Source organism: Triturus cristatus, chromosome 1_1, assembly GCF_964204655.1.
Source record: "Triturus cristatus chromosome 1_1, aTriCri1.1, whole genome shotgun sequence".
Classification (NCBI taxonomy): domain Eukaryota; kingdom Metazoa; phylum Chordata; class Amphibia; order Caudata; family Salamandridae; genus Triturus; species Triturus cristatus.
The window spans coordinates 621017222-621030472 of NC_140579.1; positions in this window are offsets into that span (position 1 = coordinate 621017222).

The following is a 13251-nucleotide window of genomic DNA, read 5'->3' on the forward strand; positions in this document are numbered from 1 at the left end:
TCAAGTCAGCCCTTGAAGGTCCCCCTGTCCCCAGAAACTCAACCTGATCAGGTTCAAGCTCTTCAGGGACAGTTCCTTCAGGGTCCTCTAGATCAGCTTCCTGGGAAGGCTGATCATCACTCTGAGGCAGGGGGGAAGGCACAGCCTTGACCCTCCTGTTCTTCTTCTTGGTAGGTGCTTGGTCCATTGTTCCAGGATCCAAGACCTGAGGTTCAGTGAGGCACTTTTTGGCCTGTGACCTGGTCACAGCAAGGACATGTGATGATATACCTAACATCTCTGCATGAGTCCTGTACTCCACTTCTGACCATAGAGAACTCTCTAGGTCATTGCCCAACAAACATTCTACTGGGAGGTCTGCACTAACCACAACCCTTTTGAGGCCAGTTACCCCTCCCCATGAGAAGTTAACAACTGCCACACTGTGTGAAGTAGTGGCATTGCTGGCATTGGTCACCAGGTAGTTCTCACCTGGTATGTACTGTCCAGGGTCCACAAAGCCTGGTGTCACCATAGTGACACTGGCACATGTGTCCCTGTAGGCTTGAGCCACTTTGTCATTAATTAAAGGAGTCTGTCTGTACTTGCCCAGGTTACTGGGGCTCACAGTCAGGGACAAATCAATGTCCCCATCACAGATCAAGACTGCCTGTGTCAGGGTTCTGTCTAAGTCAGAATCTCCTTCAGTTCCCATAGTGATTCCCACTACACCCTTTGTCTGGGGACCAACACTGCTAACAGTAGTACTGGGAGCAGGTGCCTTAGGGGCAACAGTGTTGGGGGCTCCACCCTTTTTGCAATCACTAGTCCAGTGAGTTATATTTTTGCAATGATTGCACCAGGGTTTCTTTTGACCTTCTTTCTTCTTTTTGGACTGTTGTTGGGACCCACCCTCCTTAGCAGTAGTTTGGGGCCCTGTTGAAGACTTCTGGTCTTTAGATTTCTGATCTCCACCCTTTTGGTCTGTTTTCTTCTGATCACCCCCTTGGCCCTGGTTCTGGTTCTTTTGCTTAACCCTGGTTCTGACCCATTTGTCTGCCTTCTTTCCCAATTCTTGGGGAGAGGTCAGATCAGAGTCAACCAAGTGTTGATGCAGTTGCTGGTTTTGACAGTTATTTAAAATCTGTTCTCTCATCATCAAATTATACAATCCTGTAAAATCAGATCCCTTACTTCCCAGCAACCAACCCTCCAAAGCCTTAGTGGCACATTCAACATATTCAGACCAGTCCTGAGTCTGTGTCTTTTGGGTGTCTCTGAACATTAACCTGTACTGTTCAGTGGTTAAGCCTAACCCATCTACCAGAACACTCTTCAGGACTCTGTAGTTTCTGACATCCTCTTCTCTAACAGTGAGGAGTCTGTCTCTGCCTCTTCCTTCAAAGGAGAGCCAGAGGATTGCTGCCCACTGGTCTTCAGGAACCTGCTGTACTTTGCAGGCTCTCTCAAGAGCAGTTATCCATTTGTGGATGTCATCCCCACTTTTGTAGGGGGGCACAACCTTAGACAGGTTCCTATTATCAAAGACCCTATCTTTGTCCTTAGGGACAATGCTGCCACCAGTGGGTATAGACCCACTCTCTCTAGGTTGCCTAGCCTTGTTCAGTTTTTCTTCCATCAGGGCTACTTCTAGCTCCGGCTTCCTGATCCTCAGCTGGGCTTCCTGCATTCTGGCCTCATGTTCCCTCCTCTGAGGGGTGGTCATCCTTTTCCTGGAGTGACCTTGAGAGCCTCTAGAGCCATGAGAAGCATTGGAGTCACCTGAGCGATTCCTTTGCCTCCCAAGTCCTGTGTTAAGTCCACTGGGGAGATCCAATGGGGTAAACCCACTGTCAATCCCCAATAGCCTTAGTTTAGCTGGGCCAAGTATAACACTTGGCACTGGGCTAGTTCTCCCTTCATCATCACTACTTTCTGTATCCTCACCACTTTCCTCCCCTGTAGTATGATTCTCATCTAAGGGATGGCTATTGGAACTGGGTACCTCTGTAGCATCTTCAGAAGGGGGGCCTCCTGTTCCTGACCCTAAGGGGGCTAACTGGGAAGCTTTCTTGAGTTCTCTCTGATTCTCATCATTCTGTAAGAGTTCTCTGAGCTCAGCAGAGGTAGGGTTATTGGGCTGTTTAAGGCCTCTAAGAGTTGCCAAATGCCTGAGCTCATTCTGATTAAGGGTAGCAAAGCTGGATGGTGCCCTCTGGGGGTCACTCTCAACAGAGATGGGTACAGTGGACCCCTCTGCCCCGGCCATTGCTCTTAAGTGTGGGTGGATGTGTTGCAATCTACCTACACTTGGGTTTGCCTACTAAACCTATCTAGTAGTTGTAGTCAGGGTGTGCTACTCCCTTTGCTCTACAACAACTAAGTTCAGTAGAACTTATGTATATCTAATCTTGTTTTATATGTACCTACAGGTACCTATGTGATCTTTCAATTGGTAACCAAGAGATTACAATGGTAAAACACAGCAAGCTCAAATCCAACCGCTGCTCACCAATGTGAGAAGTTGGCCTGGTATATGATGCTCACTAGTTAAAGTGATCACCCTGTACCATGCCAAGCAACCCTTATGGTGTGGTTGTAAGTCAACCTTTTCGGACTAGCTGCCCTAGTGGTAGCGTAGGCTAAGCAGTCTTTGAGGCTAAACTCGTGAAGCGTGTTAAGCCAGCTGTTTTACCAAATGTAACCCCCTTTTATACCAATGAAAGGACACCACACAGATATATATTCAAAATATATATGTATTTATTTCTCAAAGTAACCCCTAGTCTCTTTATGAGCACAGGAGCACAAATCGTCAAACAAGATTACAGTAGAATACACAGAAGTTGCACTTTATATGGATAGGCCCTGGTGGCCACTCAAACCATATACTAAAATAGTGGTATAAGTACCACGAACAGAAAAGGGAAAAGGCCTAGGGCCTCTAGAATCGCTGGGCCTACAAGGAGCTAACGTCAGTTAGTGACCAGGAGGTCCACGGGTGGCGTGTGCAGAGCAAATAGTCACACGCGTGCTCCCATAGGTTTCAATGGGTGCGTAAAAAGTACAAAGTTACTGCAAAGAGGATCTTCCGGATGGACTAGGAACTCAAGATTTGGAACACAGGCACTAGAGATGTAATACTACACTTGGGCACAGGTGTGCCAGCTTTACCTCACCCACAGGAAGCGGGTGCATAGGCCTCGAAGTGCGTCGGGTTTCTTCTATCTGTTCCGTGGAGCCTGAAGACAAAGATGCTGCAGGCGGTCGGTCCGGGAGAGATGCAGTGGATCCAAGAGTGGATCGGGGATGTTGAAGACCTGTAAGCAGAGGGGACAGTGTTCACAGTCACTAGCCAGTGACCGGCGTGGCACCAGGTGGGTACCAGGCAATGTCGGGTGCAAACAGGGAGAAAGGTGTAGCTTGCCTCTGCAGCCACGTGGTCCCTGGAGGTCGACGACGTCCAGGAGTCGAGTCACGAGCTGTCCCACGCAGGCTCTCGCTGTCGGCGGTGTCGGCGACTTGATCAAAGCAAACAAGCCTTGGCAAAAGCAATTGTTGTAGGAAAAGGAAATAAGCTGATGGTTCTGACCAGCAAGGTCAGAAGGACTGCTCCTTTGGAGGGGAGCAAGGGCCAGTCTAGAGCAACCAGACCAGCGGTGTATTTCTTGAAGTTCGTCACCAAGATGGCTACTAGCCAGCGGGCCAGCAACCGGTTAGGCGCATCGAGTGGCAAAATGCAGAAGGGCCCCACGCAGATCGTGGAGATGCTGGGGGGCTCACCTTTGGTGCAGATGCTGCTCGGGTGTTGGGCTTTTCAGATCCCAAAGCACAACTTGGAGGAAGCCTCGGTTGTTGCACTTGTCAGCTTGTCGTAGTCGTTCCAAGATGGCCGGCTCCACGTGTCTCGGTGCCTCCACGGGTCTCCTCTTTTCAGGGACTGTGGATCGGGCGGTGAGAGGTCTGGAGGTCCAGGTCTTGTCAGTCTCTGGGCTCGGGCTCCGGCGGGAGGCGGCGGCAAAGCAGACGTTGATTCGCTGGATGGTGCTTGCGTTAGCAAGGTGGTCACTCCCTGACCACAGGGGAGATTGGCTTCAGTCCTCTGTGCAGCAGAGCGTCGAAGTTCCCGTCTTCTTCTTAGTATTAAGTTGATTCCAGGATGTCTGAAGTCTTAGGACACAGCTCCTACCTTTAAGCGGATTCTAGGGGCCGGACTACCTGCTAGGTCCCTCCCTATGGGTGGGACCAGGAAGGGGGGTGGTTACACCCCCAATCCTTTGTCCAGCTCGACCCAGGCCCTGGACTGGTGTGCCCCAGGACCGGTTTGAACTGGCATATGTACCGAGGCTCCTTGTGAGCCACAGGCATGTCTGGTTTCTTTCAAGCCCTACCTGACCAATACACAAAATCCTGTCTGGGGTGGTGCACGCACCTCCCCTGGCAGGAAACCCTTTGTCCACACCTCCCAAGCTGGAAGGACTCCCAGCAGCAGGAGGGCAGACTTGTGTCTGTGGTGGCAGCATCCATTTTGTGGAGCTGAGGCTATGTCTGATTTTACCCGGGTTTCAGGTACTGTACATGTCGTGTCCCTCTAGAAGGGTGGAATGCTAACCCCGTCGCCAGAATTGGCGAGGGGTTAGTATTCCAATTTGTATGACACCTTACTCGACATGTTTTGATAAAGCCAAACCAAAGATAGCATTTAACCGCGAGGTTCATAATGCACTTAAGAGTATATGGTATGACGATATCTGGAAACAGTAGAAGGAAGTTGTTCCGACCACTGCAGACAGGCTCAGCTCATGCCAGAGCACCATCTCACATGGAACCACGCACTCTGCCTTCAGGATTGTTAAGGCCTGCCATAGGAGTGACTTATAGGTTACCAGGTGTCCCATTTAAGGTTAGGTATAGGTATACTACACCTAAGTAAGAGGTGATTACACCAACTTACCCCAGCTGAGTGATCAGCCAGTTGTGTCAAATTGTTAGGCCAAGCCTGGGGTGGCATAATACATGCTTCAGCCCCTGGCAGGCCTTGGGTACACCAATGCCCTGGGTACCTAGTGTACACTGGTACAGGGGCTGACAGGGTGATCCACTTCCAATTGGTTATGCACCTAGGGTGCATAGTTTTAATTTAGTAGAGAGAACAGCAGGCTGGGGGTCTGATTGGCAGGCCCACAGCCTCAATATGTCAAAAACCAGTGAAGCAAAAAGCAAAAATTTGGGGTGACCATAGGATAGCAGACCCTACTCTCCTACAACGGTGATGGATAAAACCCAGATCTATTGAGTGGCTGTGAGTGTTTGATTGGTTCTGATGCTCCGTCCATCACCACCCCCTTTTGTACTGCTTTGTTCGCCATAAGTTGGCAGGGTATGCTCAGACGTGAGTCCCTTGCTCACTTTGCCACTGGATTCAAGCAAGCCTGGCTGAAGACGGCTGAAATGCCAGAAACCGGTCCTAGGAAGCTTGTTTCCGGTCCAGGGAAGGCATGGCTTGGCAGTTCAGGCTGGACTGTTCCCATGAGGCACAGGGTCAGACTGATTTGCATATGGCCATGTCTGAACTGGGGTGGCAGAGTGGGCTAAAGAACGGTGATGGATCAAACCCAGATCTCTTGACTGGCTGTGAGTGTTTGATTGGTTCTGATGCTCCGTCCATCACCACCCCCTTCTGTACCGCTTTGTTCGCCATAAGTTGGCAGGGTATGCTCAGACGTGAGTCCCTTGCTCACTTTGCCACTGGATACAAGCAAGCCTGGCTGAAGACAGCTGAAATGCCAGAAACCGGTCCTAGGAAGCTTGTTTCCGGTCCAGGGAAGGCATGGCTTGGCAGTTCGGGCTGGACTGTTCCTATGAGGCACAGGATCAGACTGATTTGCATATGGCCATGTCTGAACTGGGGTGGCAGAGTGGGCTAAAGAACGGTGATGGATCAAACCCAGATCTATTGACTGGCTGTGAGTGTTTGATTGGTTCTGATGCTCCGTCCATCACCACCCCCTTTTGTACCGCTTTGTTCGCCATAAGTTGGCAGGGTATGTTCAGACGTGAATCCCTTGCTCACTTTGCCACTGGATTCAAGCAAGCCTGGCTGAAGACGGCTGAAATGCCAGAAACCGGTACTAGGAAGCTTGTTTCCGGTCCAGGGAAGGCATGGCTTGGCAGTTTGGGCTGGACTGTTCCCATGAGGCACAGGGTCAGACTGATTTGCATATGGCCATGTCTGAACTGGGGTGGCAGAGTGGGCTAAAGAACGGTGATGGATCAAACCCAGATCTCTTGACTGGCTGTGAGTGTTTGATTGGTTCTGATGCTCCGTCCATCACCACCCCCTTCTGTACCGCTTTGTTCGCCATAAGTTGGCTGGGTATGCTCAGACGTTATTCCCTTGCTCACTTTGCCACTGGATTCAAGCAAGCCTGGCTGAAAACGGCTGAAATGCCAGAAACCGGTCCTAGGAAGCTTGTTTCCGGTCCAGGGAAGGCATGGCTTGGCAGTTTGGGCTGGACTGTTCCCATGAGGCACAGGGTCAGACTGATTTGCATATGGCCATGTCTGAACTGGGGTGGCAGAGTGGGCTAAAGCAGGGTGATGGATCAAACCCAGATCTCTTGACTGGCTGTGAGTGTTTGATTGGTTCTGATGCTCCGTCCATCACCACCCCCTTCAGTACCGCTTTGTTCGCCATAAATTGGCAGGGTATGCTCAGACGTGAGTCCCTTGCTCACTTTGCCACTGGATTCAAGCAAGCCTGGCTGAAGACGGCTGAAATGCCAGAAACCGGTCCTATGAAGCTTGTTTCCGGTCCAGGGAATGCATGGCTTGGCAGTTCGGGCTGGACTGTTCCCATGAGGCACAGGGTCAGACTGATTTGCATATGGCCAGGTCTGAACTGGGGTGGCAGAGTGGGCTAAAGAACGGTGATGGATCAAACCCAGATCTCTTGACTGGCTGTGAGTGTTTGATTGGTTCTGATGCTCCGTCCATCATCACCCCCTTCTGTACCGCTTTTTTCGCCATAAGTTGGCAGGGTATGCTCAGACGTGAGTCCCTTGCTCACTTTGCCACTGGATTCAAGCAAGCCTGGCTGAAGACGGCTGAAATGCCAGAAACGGGTCCTAGGAAGTTTGTTTCCGGTCCAGGGAAGGCATGGCGTGGCCGTTCGGGCTGGACTGTTCCCATGAGGCACAGGGTCAGACTGATTTGCATATGGCCATGTCTGAACTGGGGAGGCAGAGTGGGCTAAAGAACGGTGATGGATCAAACCCAGATCTCTTGACTGGCTGTGAGTGTTTGATTGGTTCTGATGCTCCGTCCATCACCACCCCCTTTTGTACCGCCTTGTTCGCCATAAGTTGGCAGGGTATGCTCAGACGTGAGTCCCTTGCTCACTTTGCCACTGGATTCAAGCAAGCCTGGCTGAAGATGGCTGAAATGCCACAAACCGGTCCTAGGAAGCTTGTTTCCGGTCCAGGGAAGGCATGGCTTGGCAGTTCGGGCTGGACTGTTCCCATGAGGCACAGGGTCAGACTGATTTGCATATGGCCATGTCTGAACTGGGGTGGCAGAGTGGGCTAAATAACGGTGATGAATCAAACCCAGATCTCTTGACTGGCTTTGAGTGTTTGATTGGTTCTGATGCTCCGTCCATCACCACCCCCTTTTGTACCGCTTTGTTCGCCATAAGTTGGCAGGGTATGCTCAGACGTGAGTCCCTTGCTCACTTTGCCACTGGATTCAAGCAAGCCTGGCTGAAGACGGCTGAAATGCCAGAAACCGGTGCTAGGAAGCTTGTTTCCGGTCCAGGGAAGGCATGGCTTGGCAGTTCGGGCTGGACTGTTCCTATGAGGCACAGGGTCAGACTGATTTGCATATGGCCATGTCTGAACTGGGGTGGCAGAGTGGGCTAAAGAACGGTGATGGATCAAATCCAGATCTATTGACTGGCTGTGAGTGTTTGATTGGTTCTGATGCTCCGTCCATCACCACCCCCTTTTGTACCGCTTTGTTCGCCATAAGTTGGCAGGGTATGCTCAGACGTGAATCCCATGATCACTTTGCCACTGGATTCAAGCAAGCCTGGCTGAAGAAGGCTGAAATGCCAGAAACCGGTCCTAGGAAGCTTGTTTCCGGTCCAGGGAAGGCATGGCTTGGCAGTTTGGGCTGGACTGTTCCCATGAGGCACAGGGTCAGACTGATTTCCATATGGCCATGTCTGAACTGGGGTGGCAGAGTGGGCTAAAGAACGGTGATGGATCAAACCCAGATCTCTTGACTGGCTGTGAGAGTTTGATTGGTTCTGATGCGCCGTCCATCACCACCCCCTTCTGTACCGCTTTGTTCGCCATAAGTTGGCTGGGTATGCTCAGACGTGATTCCCTTGCTCACTTTGCCACTGGATTCAAGCAAGCCTGGCTGAAGACGGCTGAAATGCCAGAAACCGGTCCTAGGAAGCTTGTTTCCGGTCCAGGGAAGGCATGGCTTGGCAGTTCGGGCTGGACTGTTCCCATGAGGCACAGGGTCAGACTGATTTGCATATGGCCATGTCTGAACTGGGGTGGCAGAGTGGGCTAAAGAATGGTGATGGATCAAACCCAGATCTCTTGACTGGCTGTGAGTGTTTGATTGGTTCTGATGCTCCGTCCATCACCACCCCCTTCTGTACCGCTTTGTTTGCCATAAGTTGGCAGGGTATGCTCAGACGTGAGTCCCTTGCTAACTTTGCCACTGGATTCAAGCAAGCCTGGCTGAAGACGGCTGAAATGCCAGAAACCGCTCCTAGGAAGCTTGTTTCCGGTCCAGGGAAGGCATGGCTTGGCAGTTCGGGCTGGACTGTTCCCATGAGGCACAGGGTCAGACTGATTTGCATATGGCCATGTCTGAACTGGGGTGGCAGAGTGGGCTAAAGAACGGTGATGGATCAAACCCAGATCTCTTGACTGGCTGTGAGTGTTTGATTGGTTCTGATGCTCCGTCCATCACCACCCCTTCTGTACCGCTTTGTTCGCCATAAGTTGGCAGGGTATGCTCAGACGTGAGTCCCTTGCTCACTTTGCCACTGGATTCAAGCAAGCCTGGCTGAAGACGGATGAAATGCCAGAAACCGGTCCTAGGAATCTTGTTTCCGGTCCAGGGAAGGCATGGCTTGGCAGTTCGGGCTGGACTGTTCCCATGAGGCACAGGGTCAGACTGATTTGCATATGGCCATGTATGAACTGGGGTGGCAGAGTGGGCTAAAGAACGGTGATGGATCAAACCCAGATCTCTTGACTGGCTGTGAGTGTTTGATTGGTTCTGATGCTCCGTCCATCACCACCCCCTTCTGTACCGCTTTGTTCGCCATAAGTTGGCAGGGTATGCTCAGACGTGAGTCCCTTGCTCACTTTGCCACTGGATTCAAGCAAGCCTGGCTGAAGACGGCTGAAATGCCAGAAACCGGTCCTAGGAAGCTTGTTTCCGGTCTAGGGAAGGCATGGCTTGGCAGTTCGGGCTGGACTGTTCCCATGAGGCACAGGGTCAGACTGATTTGCATATGGCCATGTCTGAACTGTGGTGGCAGAGTGGGCTAAAGAACGGTGATGGATCAAACCCAGATCTCTTGACTGGCTGTGAGTGTTTGATTGGTTCTGATGCTCCGTCCATCACCACCCCCTTCTGTACTGCTTTGTTCGCCATAAGTTGGCAGGGTATGCTCAGACGTGAGTCCCTTGCTCACTTTGCCACTGGATTCACGCAAGCCTGGCTGAAGACGGCTGAAATGCCAGAAACCGGTCCTAGGAAGCTTGTTTCCGGTCCAGGGAAGGCATGGCTTGGCAGTTCGGGCTGGACTGTTCCCATGAGGCACAGGGTCAGACTGATTTGCATATGGCCATGTCTGAACTGGGGTGGCAGAGTGGGCTAAAGAACGGTGATGGATCAAACCCAGATCTCTTGACTGGCTGTGAGTGTTTGATTGTTTCTGATGCTCCGTCCATCACCACCCCCTTCTGTACCACTTTGTTTGCCATAAGTTGGCAGCGTATGCTCAGACGTGAGTCCCTTGCTCACTTTGCCACTGGATTCAAGCAAGCCTGGCTGAAGACGGCTGAAATGCCAGAAACCGGTCCTAGGAAGCTTGTTTCCGGTCCAGGGAAGGCATGGCTTGGCAGTTCGGGCTGGACTGTTCCCATGAGGCACAGGGTCAGACTGATTTGCATATGGCCATGTCTGAACTGGGGTGGCAGAGTGGGCTAAAGAACGGTGATGAATCAAACCCAGATCTCTTGACTGGCTTTGAGTGTTTGATTGGTTCTGATGCTCCGTCCATCACCCCCCCCTTTTGTACCGCTTTGTTCGCCATAAGTTGGCAGGGTATGCTCAGACGTGAGTCCCTTGCTCACTTTGCCACTGGATTCAAGCAAGCCTGGCGGAAGACGGCTGAAATGCCAGAAACCGGTCCTAGGAAGCTTGTTTCCGGTCCAGGGAAGGCATGGCTTGGCAGTTCGGGCTCGACTGTTCCTATGAGGCACAGGGTCAGACTGATTTGCATATGGCCATGTCTGAACTGGGGTGGCAGAGTGGGCTAAAGAACGGTGATGGATCAAATCCAGATCTATTGACTGGCTGTGAGTGTTTGATTGGTTCTGATGCTCCGTCCATCACCACCCCCTTTTGTACCGCTTTGTTCGCCATAAGTTGGCAGGGTATGCTCAGACGTGAATCCCATGATCACTTTGCCACTGGATTCAAGCAAGCCTGGCTGAAGAAGGCTGAAATGCCAGAAACCGGTCCTAGGAAGCTTGTTTCCGGTCCAGGGAAGGCAAGGCTTGGCAGTTTGGGCTGGACTGTTCCCATGAGGCACAGGGTCAGACTGATTTGCATATGGCCATGTCTGAACTGGGGTGGCAGAGTGGGCTAAAGAACGGTGATGGATCAAACCCAGATCTCTTGACTGGCTGTGAGAGTTTGATTGGTTCTGATGCTCCGTCCATCACCACCCCCTTCTGTACCGCTTTGTTCGCCATAAGTTGGCTGGGTATGCTCAGACGTGATTCCCTTGCTCACTTTGCCACTGGATTCAAGCAAGCCTGGCTGAAGACGGCTGAAATGCCAGAAACCGGTCCTAGGAAGCTTGTTTTCGGTCCAGGGAAGGCATGGCTTGGCAGTTCGGGCTGGACTGTTCCCATGAGGCACAGGGTCAGACTGATTTGCATATGGCCATGTCTGAACTGGGGAGGCAGAGTGGGCTAAAGAACGGTGATGGATCAAACCCAGATCTCTTGACTGGCTGTGAGTGTTTCATTGGTTCTGATGCTCCGTCCATCACCACCCCCTTTTGTACCGCCTTGTTCGCCATAAGTTGGCAGGGTATGCTCAAACGTGAGTCCCTTGCTCACTTTGCCACTGGATTCAAGCAAGCCTGGCTGAAGACGGCTGAAATGCCACAAACCGGTCCTAGGAAGCTTGTTTCCGGTCCAGGGAAGGCATGGCTTGGCAGTTCGGGCTGGACTGTTCCCATGAGGCACAGGGTCAGACTGATTTGCATATGCCCATGTCTGAACTGGGGTGGCAGAGTGGGCTAAAGAACGGTGATGAATCAAACCCAGATCTCTTGACTGGCTTTGAGTGTTTGATTGGTTCTGATGCTCCGTCCATCACCACCCCCTTTTGTACCGCTTTGTTCGCCATAAGTTGGCAGGGTATGCTCAGACGTGAGTCCCTTGCTCACTTTGCCACTGGATTCAAGCAAGCCTGGCTGAAGACGGCTGAAATGCCAGAAATCGGTCCTAGGAAGCTTGTTTCCGGTCCAGGGAAGGCATGGCCTGGCAGTTCGGGCTGGACTGTTCCTATGAGGCACAGGGTCAGACTGATTTGCATATGGCCATGTCTGAACTGGGGTGGCAGAGTGGGCTAAAGAACGGTGATGGATCAAATCCAGATCTATTGACTGGCTGTGAGTGTTTGATTGGTTCTGATGCTCCGTCCATCACCACCCCCTTTTGTACCGCTTTGTTCGCCATAAGTTGGCAGGGTATGCTCAGACGTGAATCCCATGATCACTTTGCCACTGGATTCAAGCAAGCCTGGCTGAAGAAGGCTGAAATGCCAGAAACCGGTCCTAGGAAGCTTGTTTCCGGTCCAGGGAAGGCAAGGCTTGGCAGTTTGGGCTGGACTGTTCCCATGAGGCACAGGGTCAGACTGATTTGCATATGGCCATGTCTGAACTGGGGTGGCAGAGTGGGCTAAAGAACGGTGATGGATCAAACCCAGATCTCTTGACTGGCTGTGAGAGTTTGATTGGTTCTGATGCTCCGTCCATCACCACCCCCTTCTGTACTGCTTTGTTCGCCATAAGTTGGCTGGGTATGCTCAGACGTGATTCCCTTGCTCACTTTGCCACTGGATTCAAGCAAGCCTGGCTGAAGACGGCTGAAATGCCAGAAACCGGTCCTAGGAAGCTTGTTTCCGGTCCAGGGAAGGCATGGCTTGGCAGTTCGGGCTGGACTGTTCCCATGAGGCACAGGGTCAGACTGATTTGCATATGGCCATGTCTGAACTGGGGTGGCAGAGTGGGCTAAAGAACGGTGATGGATCAAACCCAGATCTCTTGACTGGCTGTGAGTGTTTGATTGGTTCTGATGCTCCGTCCATCACCACCCCCTTCTGTACCGCTTTGTTTGCCATAAGTTGGCAGGGTATGCTCAGACGTGAGTCCCTTGCTAACTTTGCCACTGGATTCAAGCAAGCCTGGCTGAAGACGGCTGAAATGCCAGAAACCGGTCCTAGGAAGCTTGTTTCCGGTTGAGGGAAGGCATGGCTTGGCAGTTCGGGCTGGACTGTTCCCATGAGGCACAGGGTCAGACTGATTTGCATATGGCCATGTCTGAACTGGGGTGGCAGAGTGGGCTAAAGAACGGTGATGGATCAAACCCAGATCTCTTGACTGGCTGTGAGTGTTTGATTGGTTCTGATGCTCCGTCCATCACCACCCCTTCTGTACCGCTTTGTTCGCCATAAGTTGGCAGGGTATGCTCAGACGTGAGTCCCTTGCTCACTTTGCCACTGGATTCAAGCAAGCCAGGCTGAAGACGGCTGAAATACCAGAAACCGGTCCTAGGAAGCTTGTTTCCGGTCCAGGGAAGGCATGGCTTGGCAGTTCGGGCTGGACTGTTCCCATGAGTCACAGGGTCAGACTGATTTGCATATAGCCATGTCTGAAATGGGGTGGCAGAGTGGGCTAAAGAACGGTGATGGATCAAACCCAGATCTCTAGACTGGCTGTGA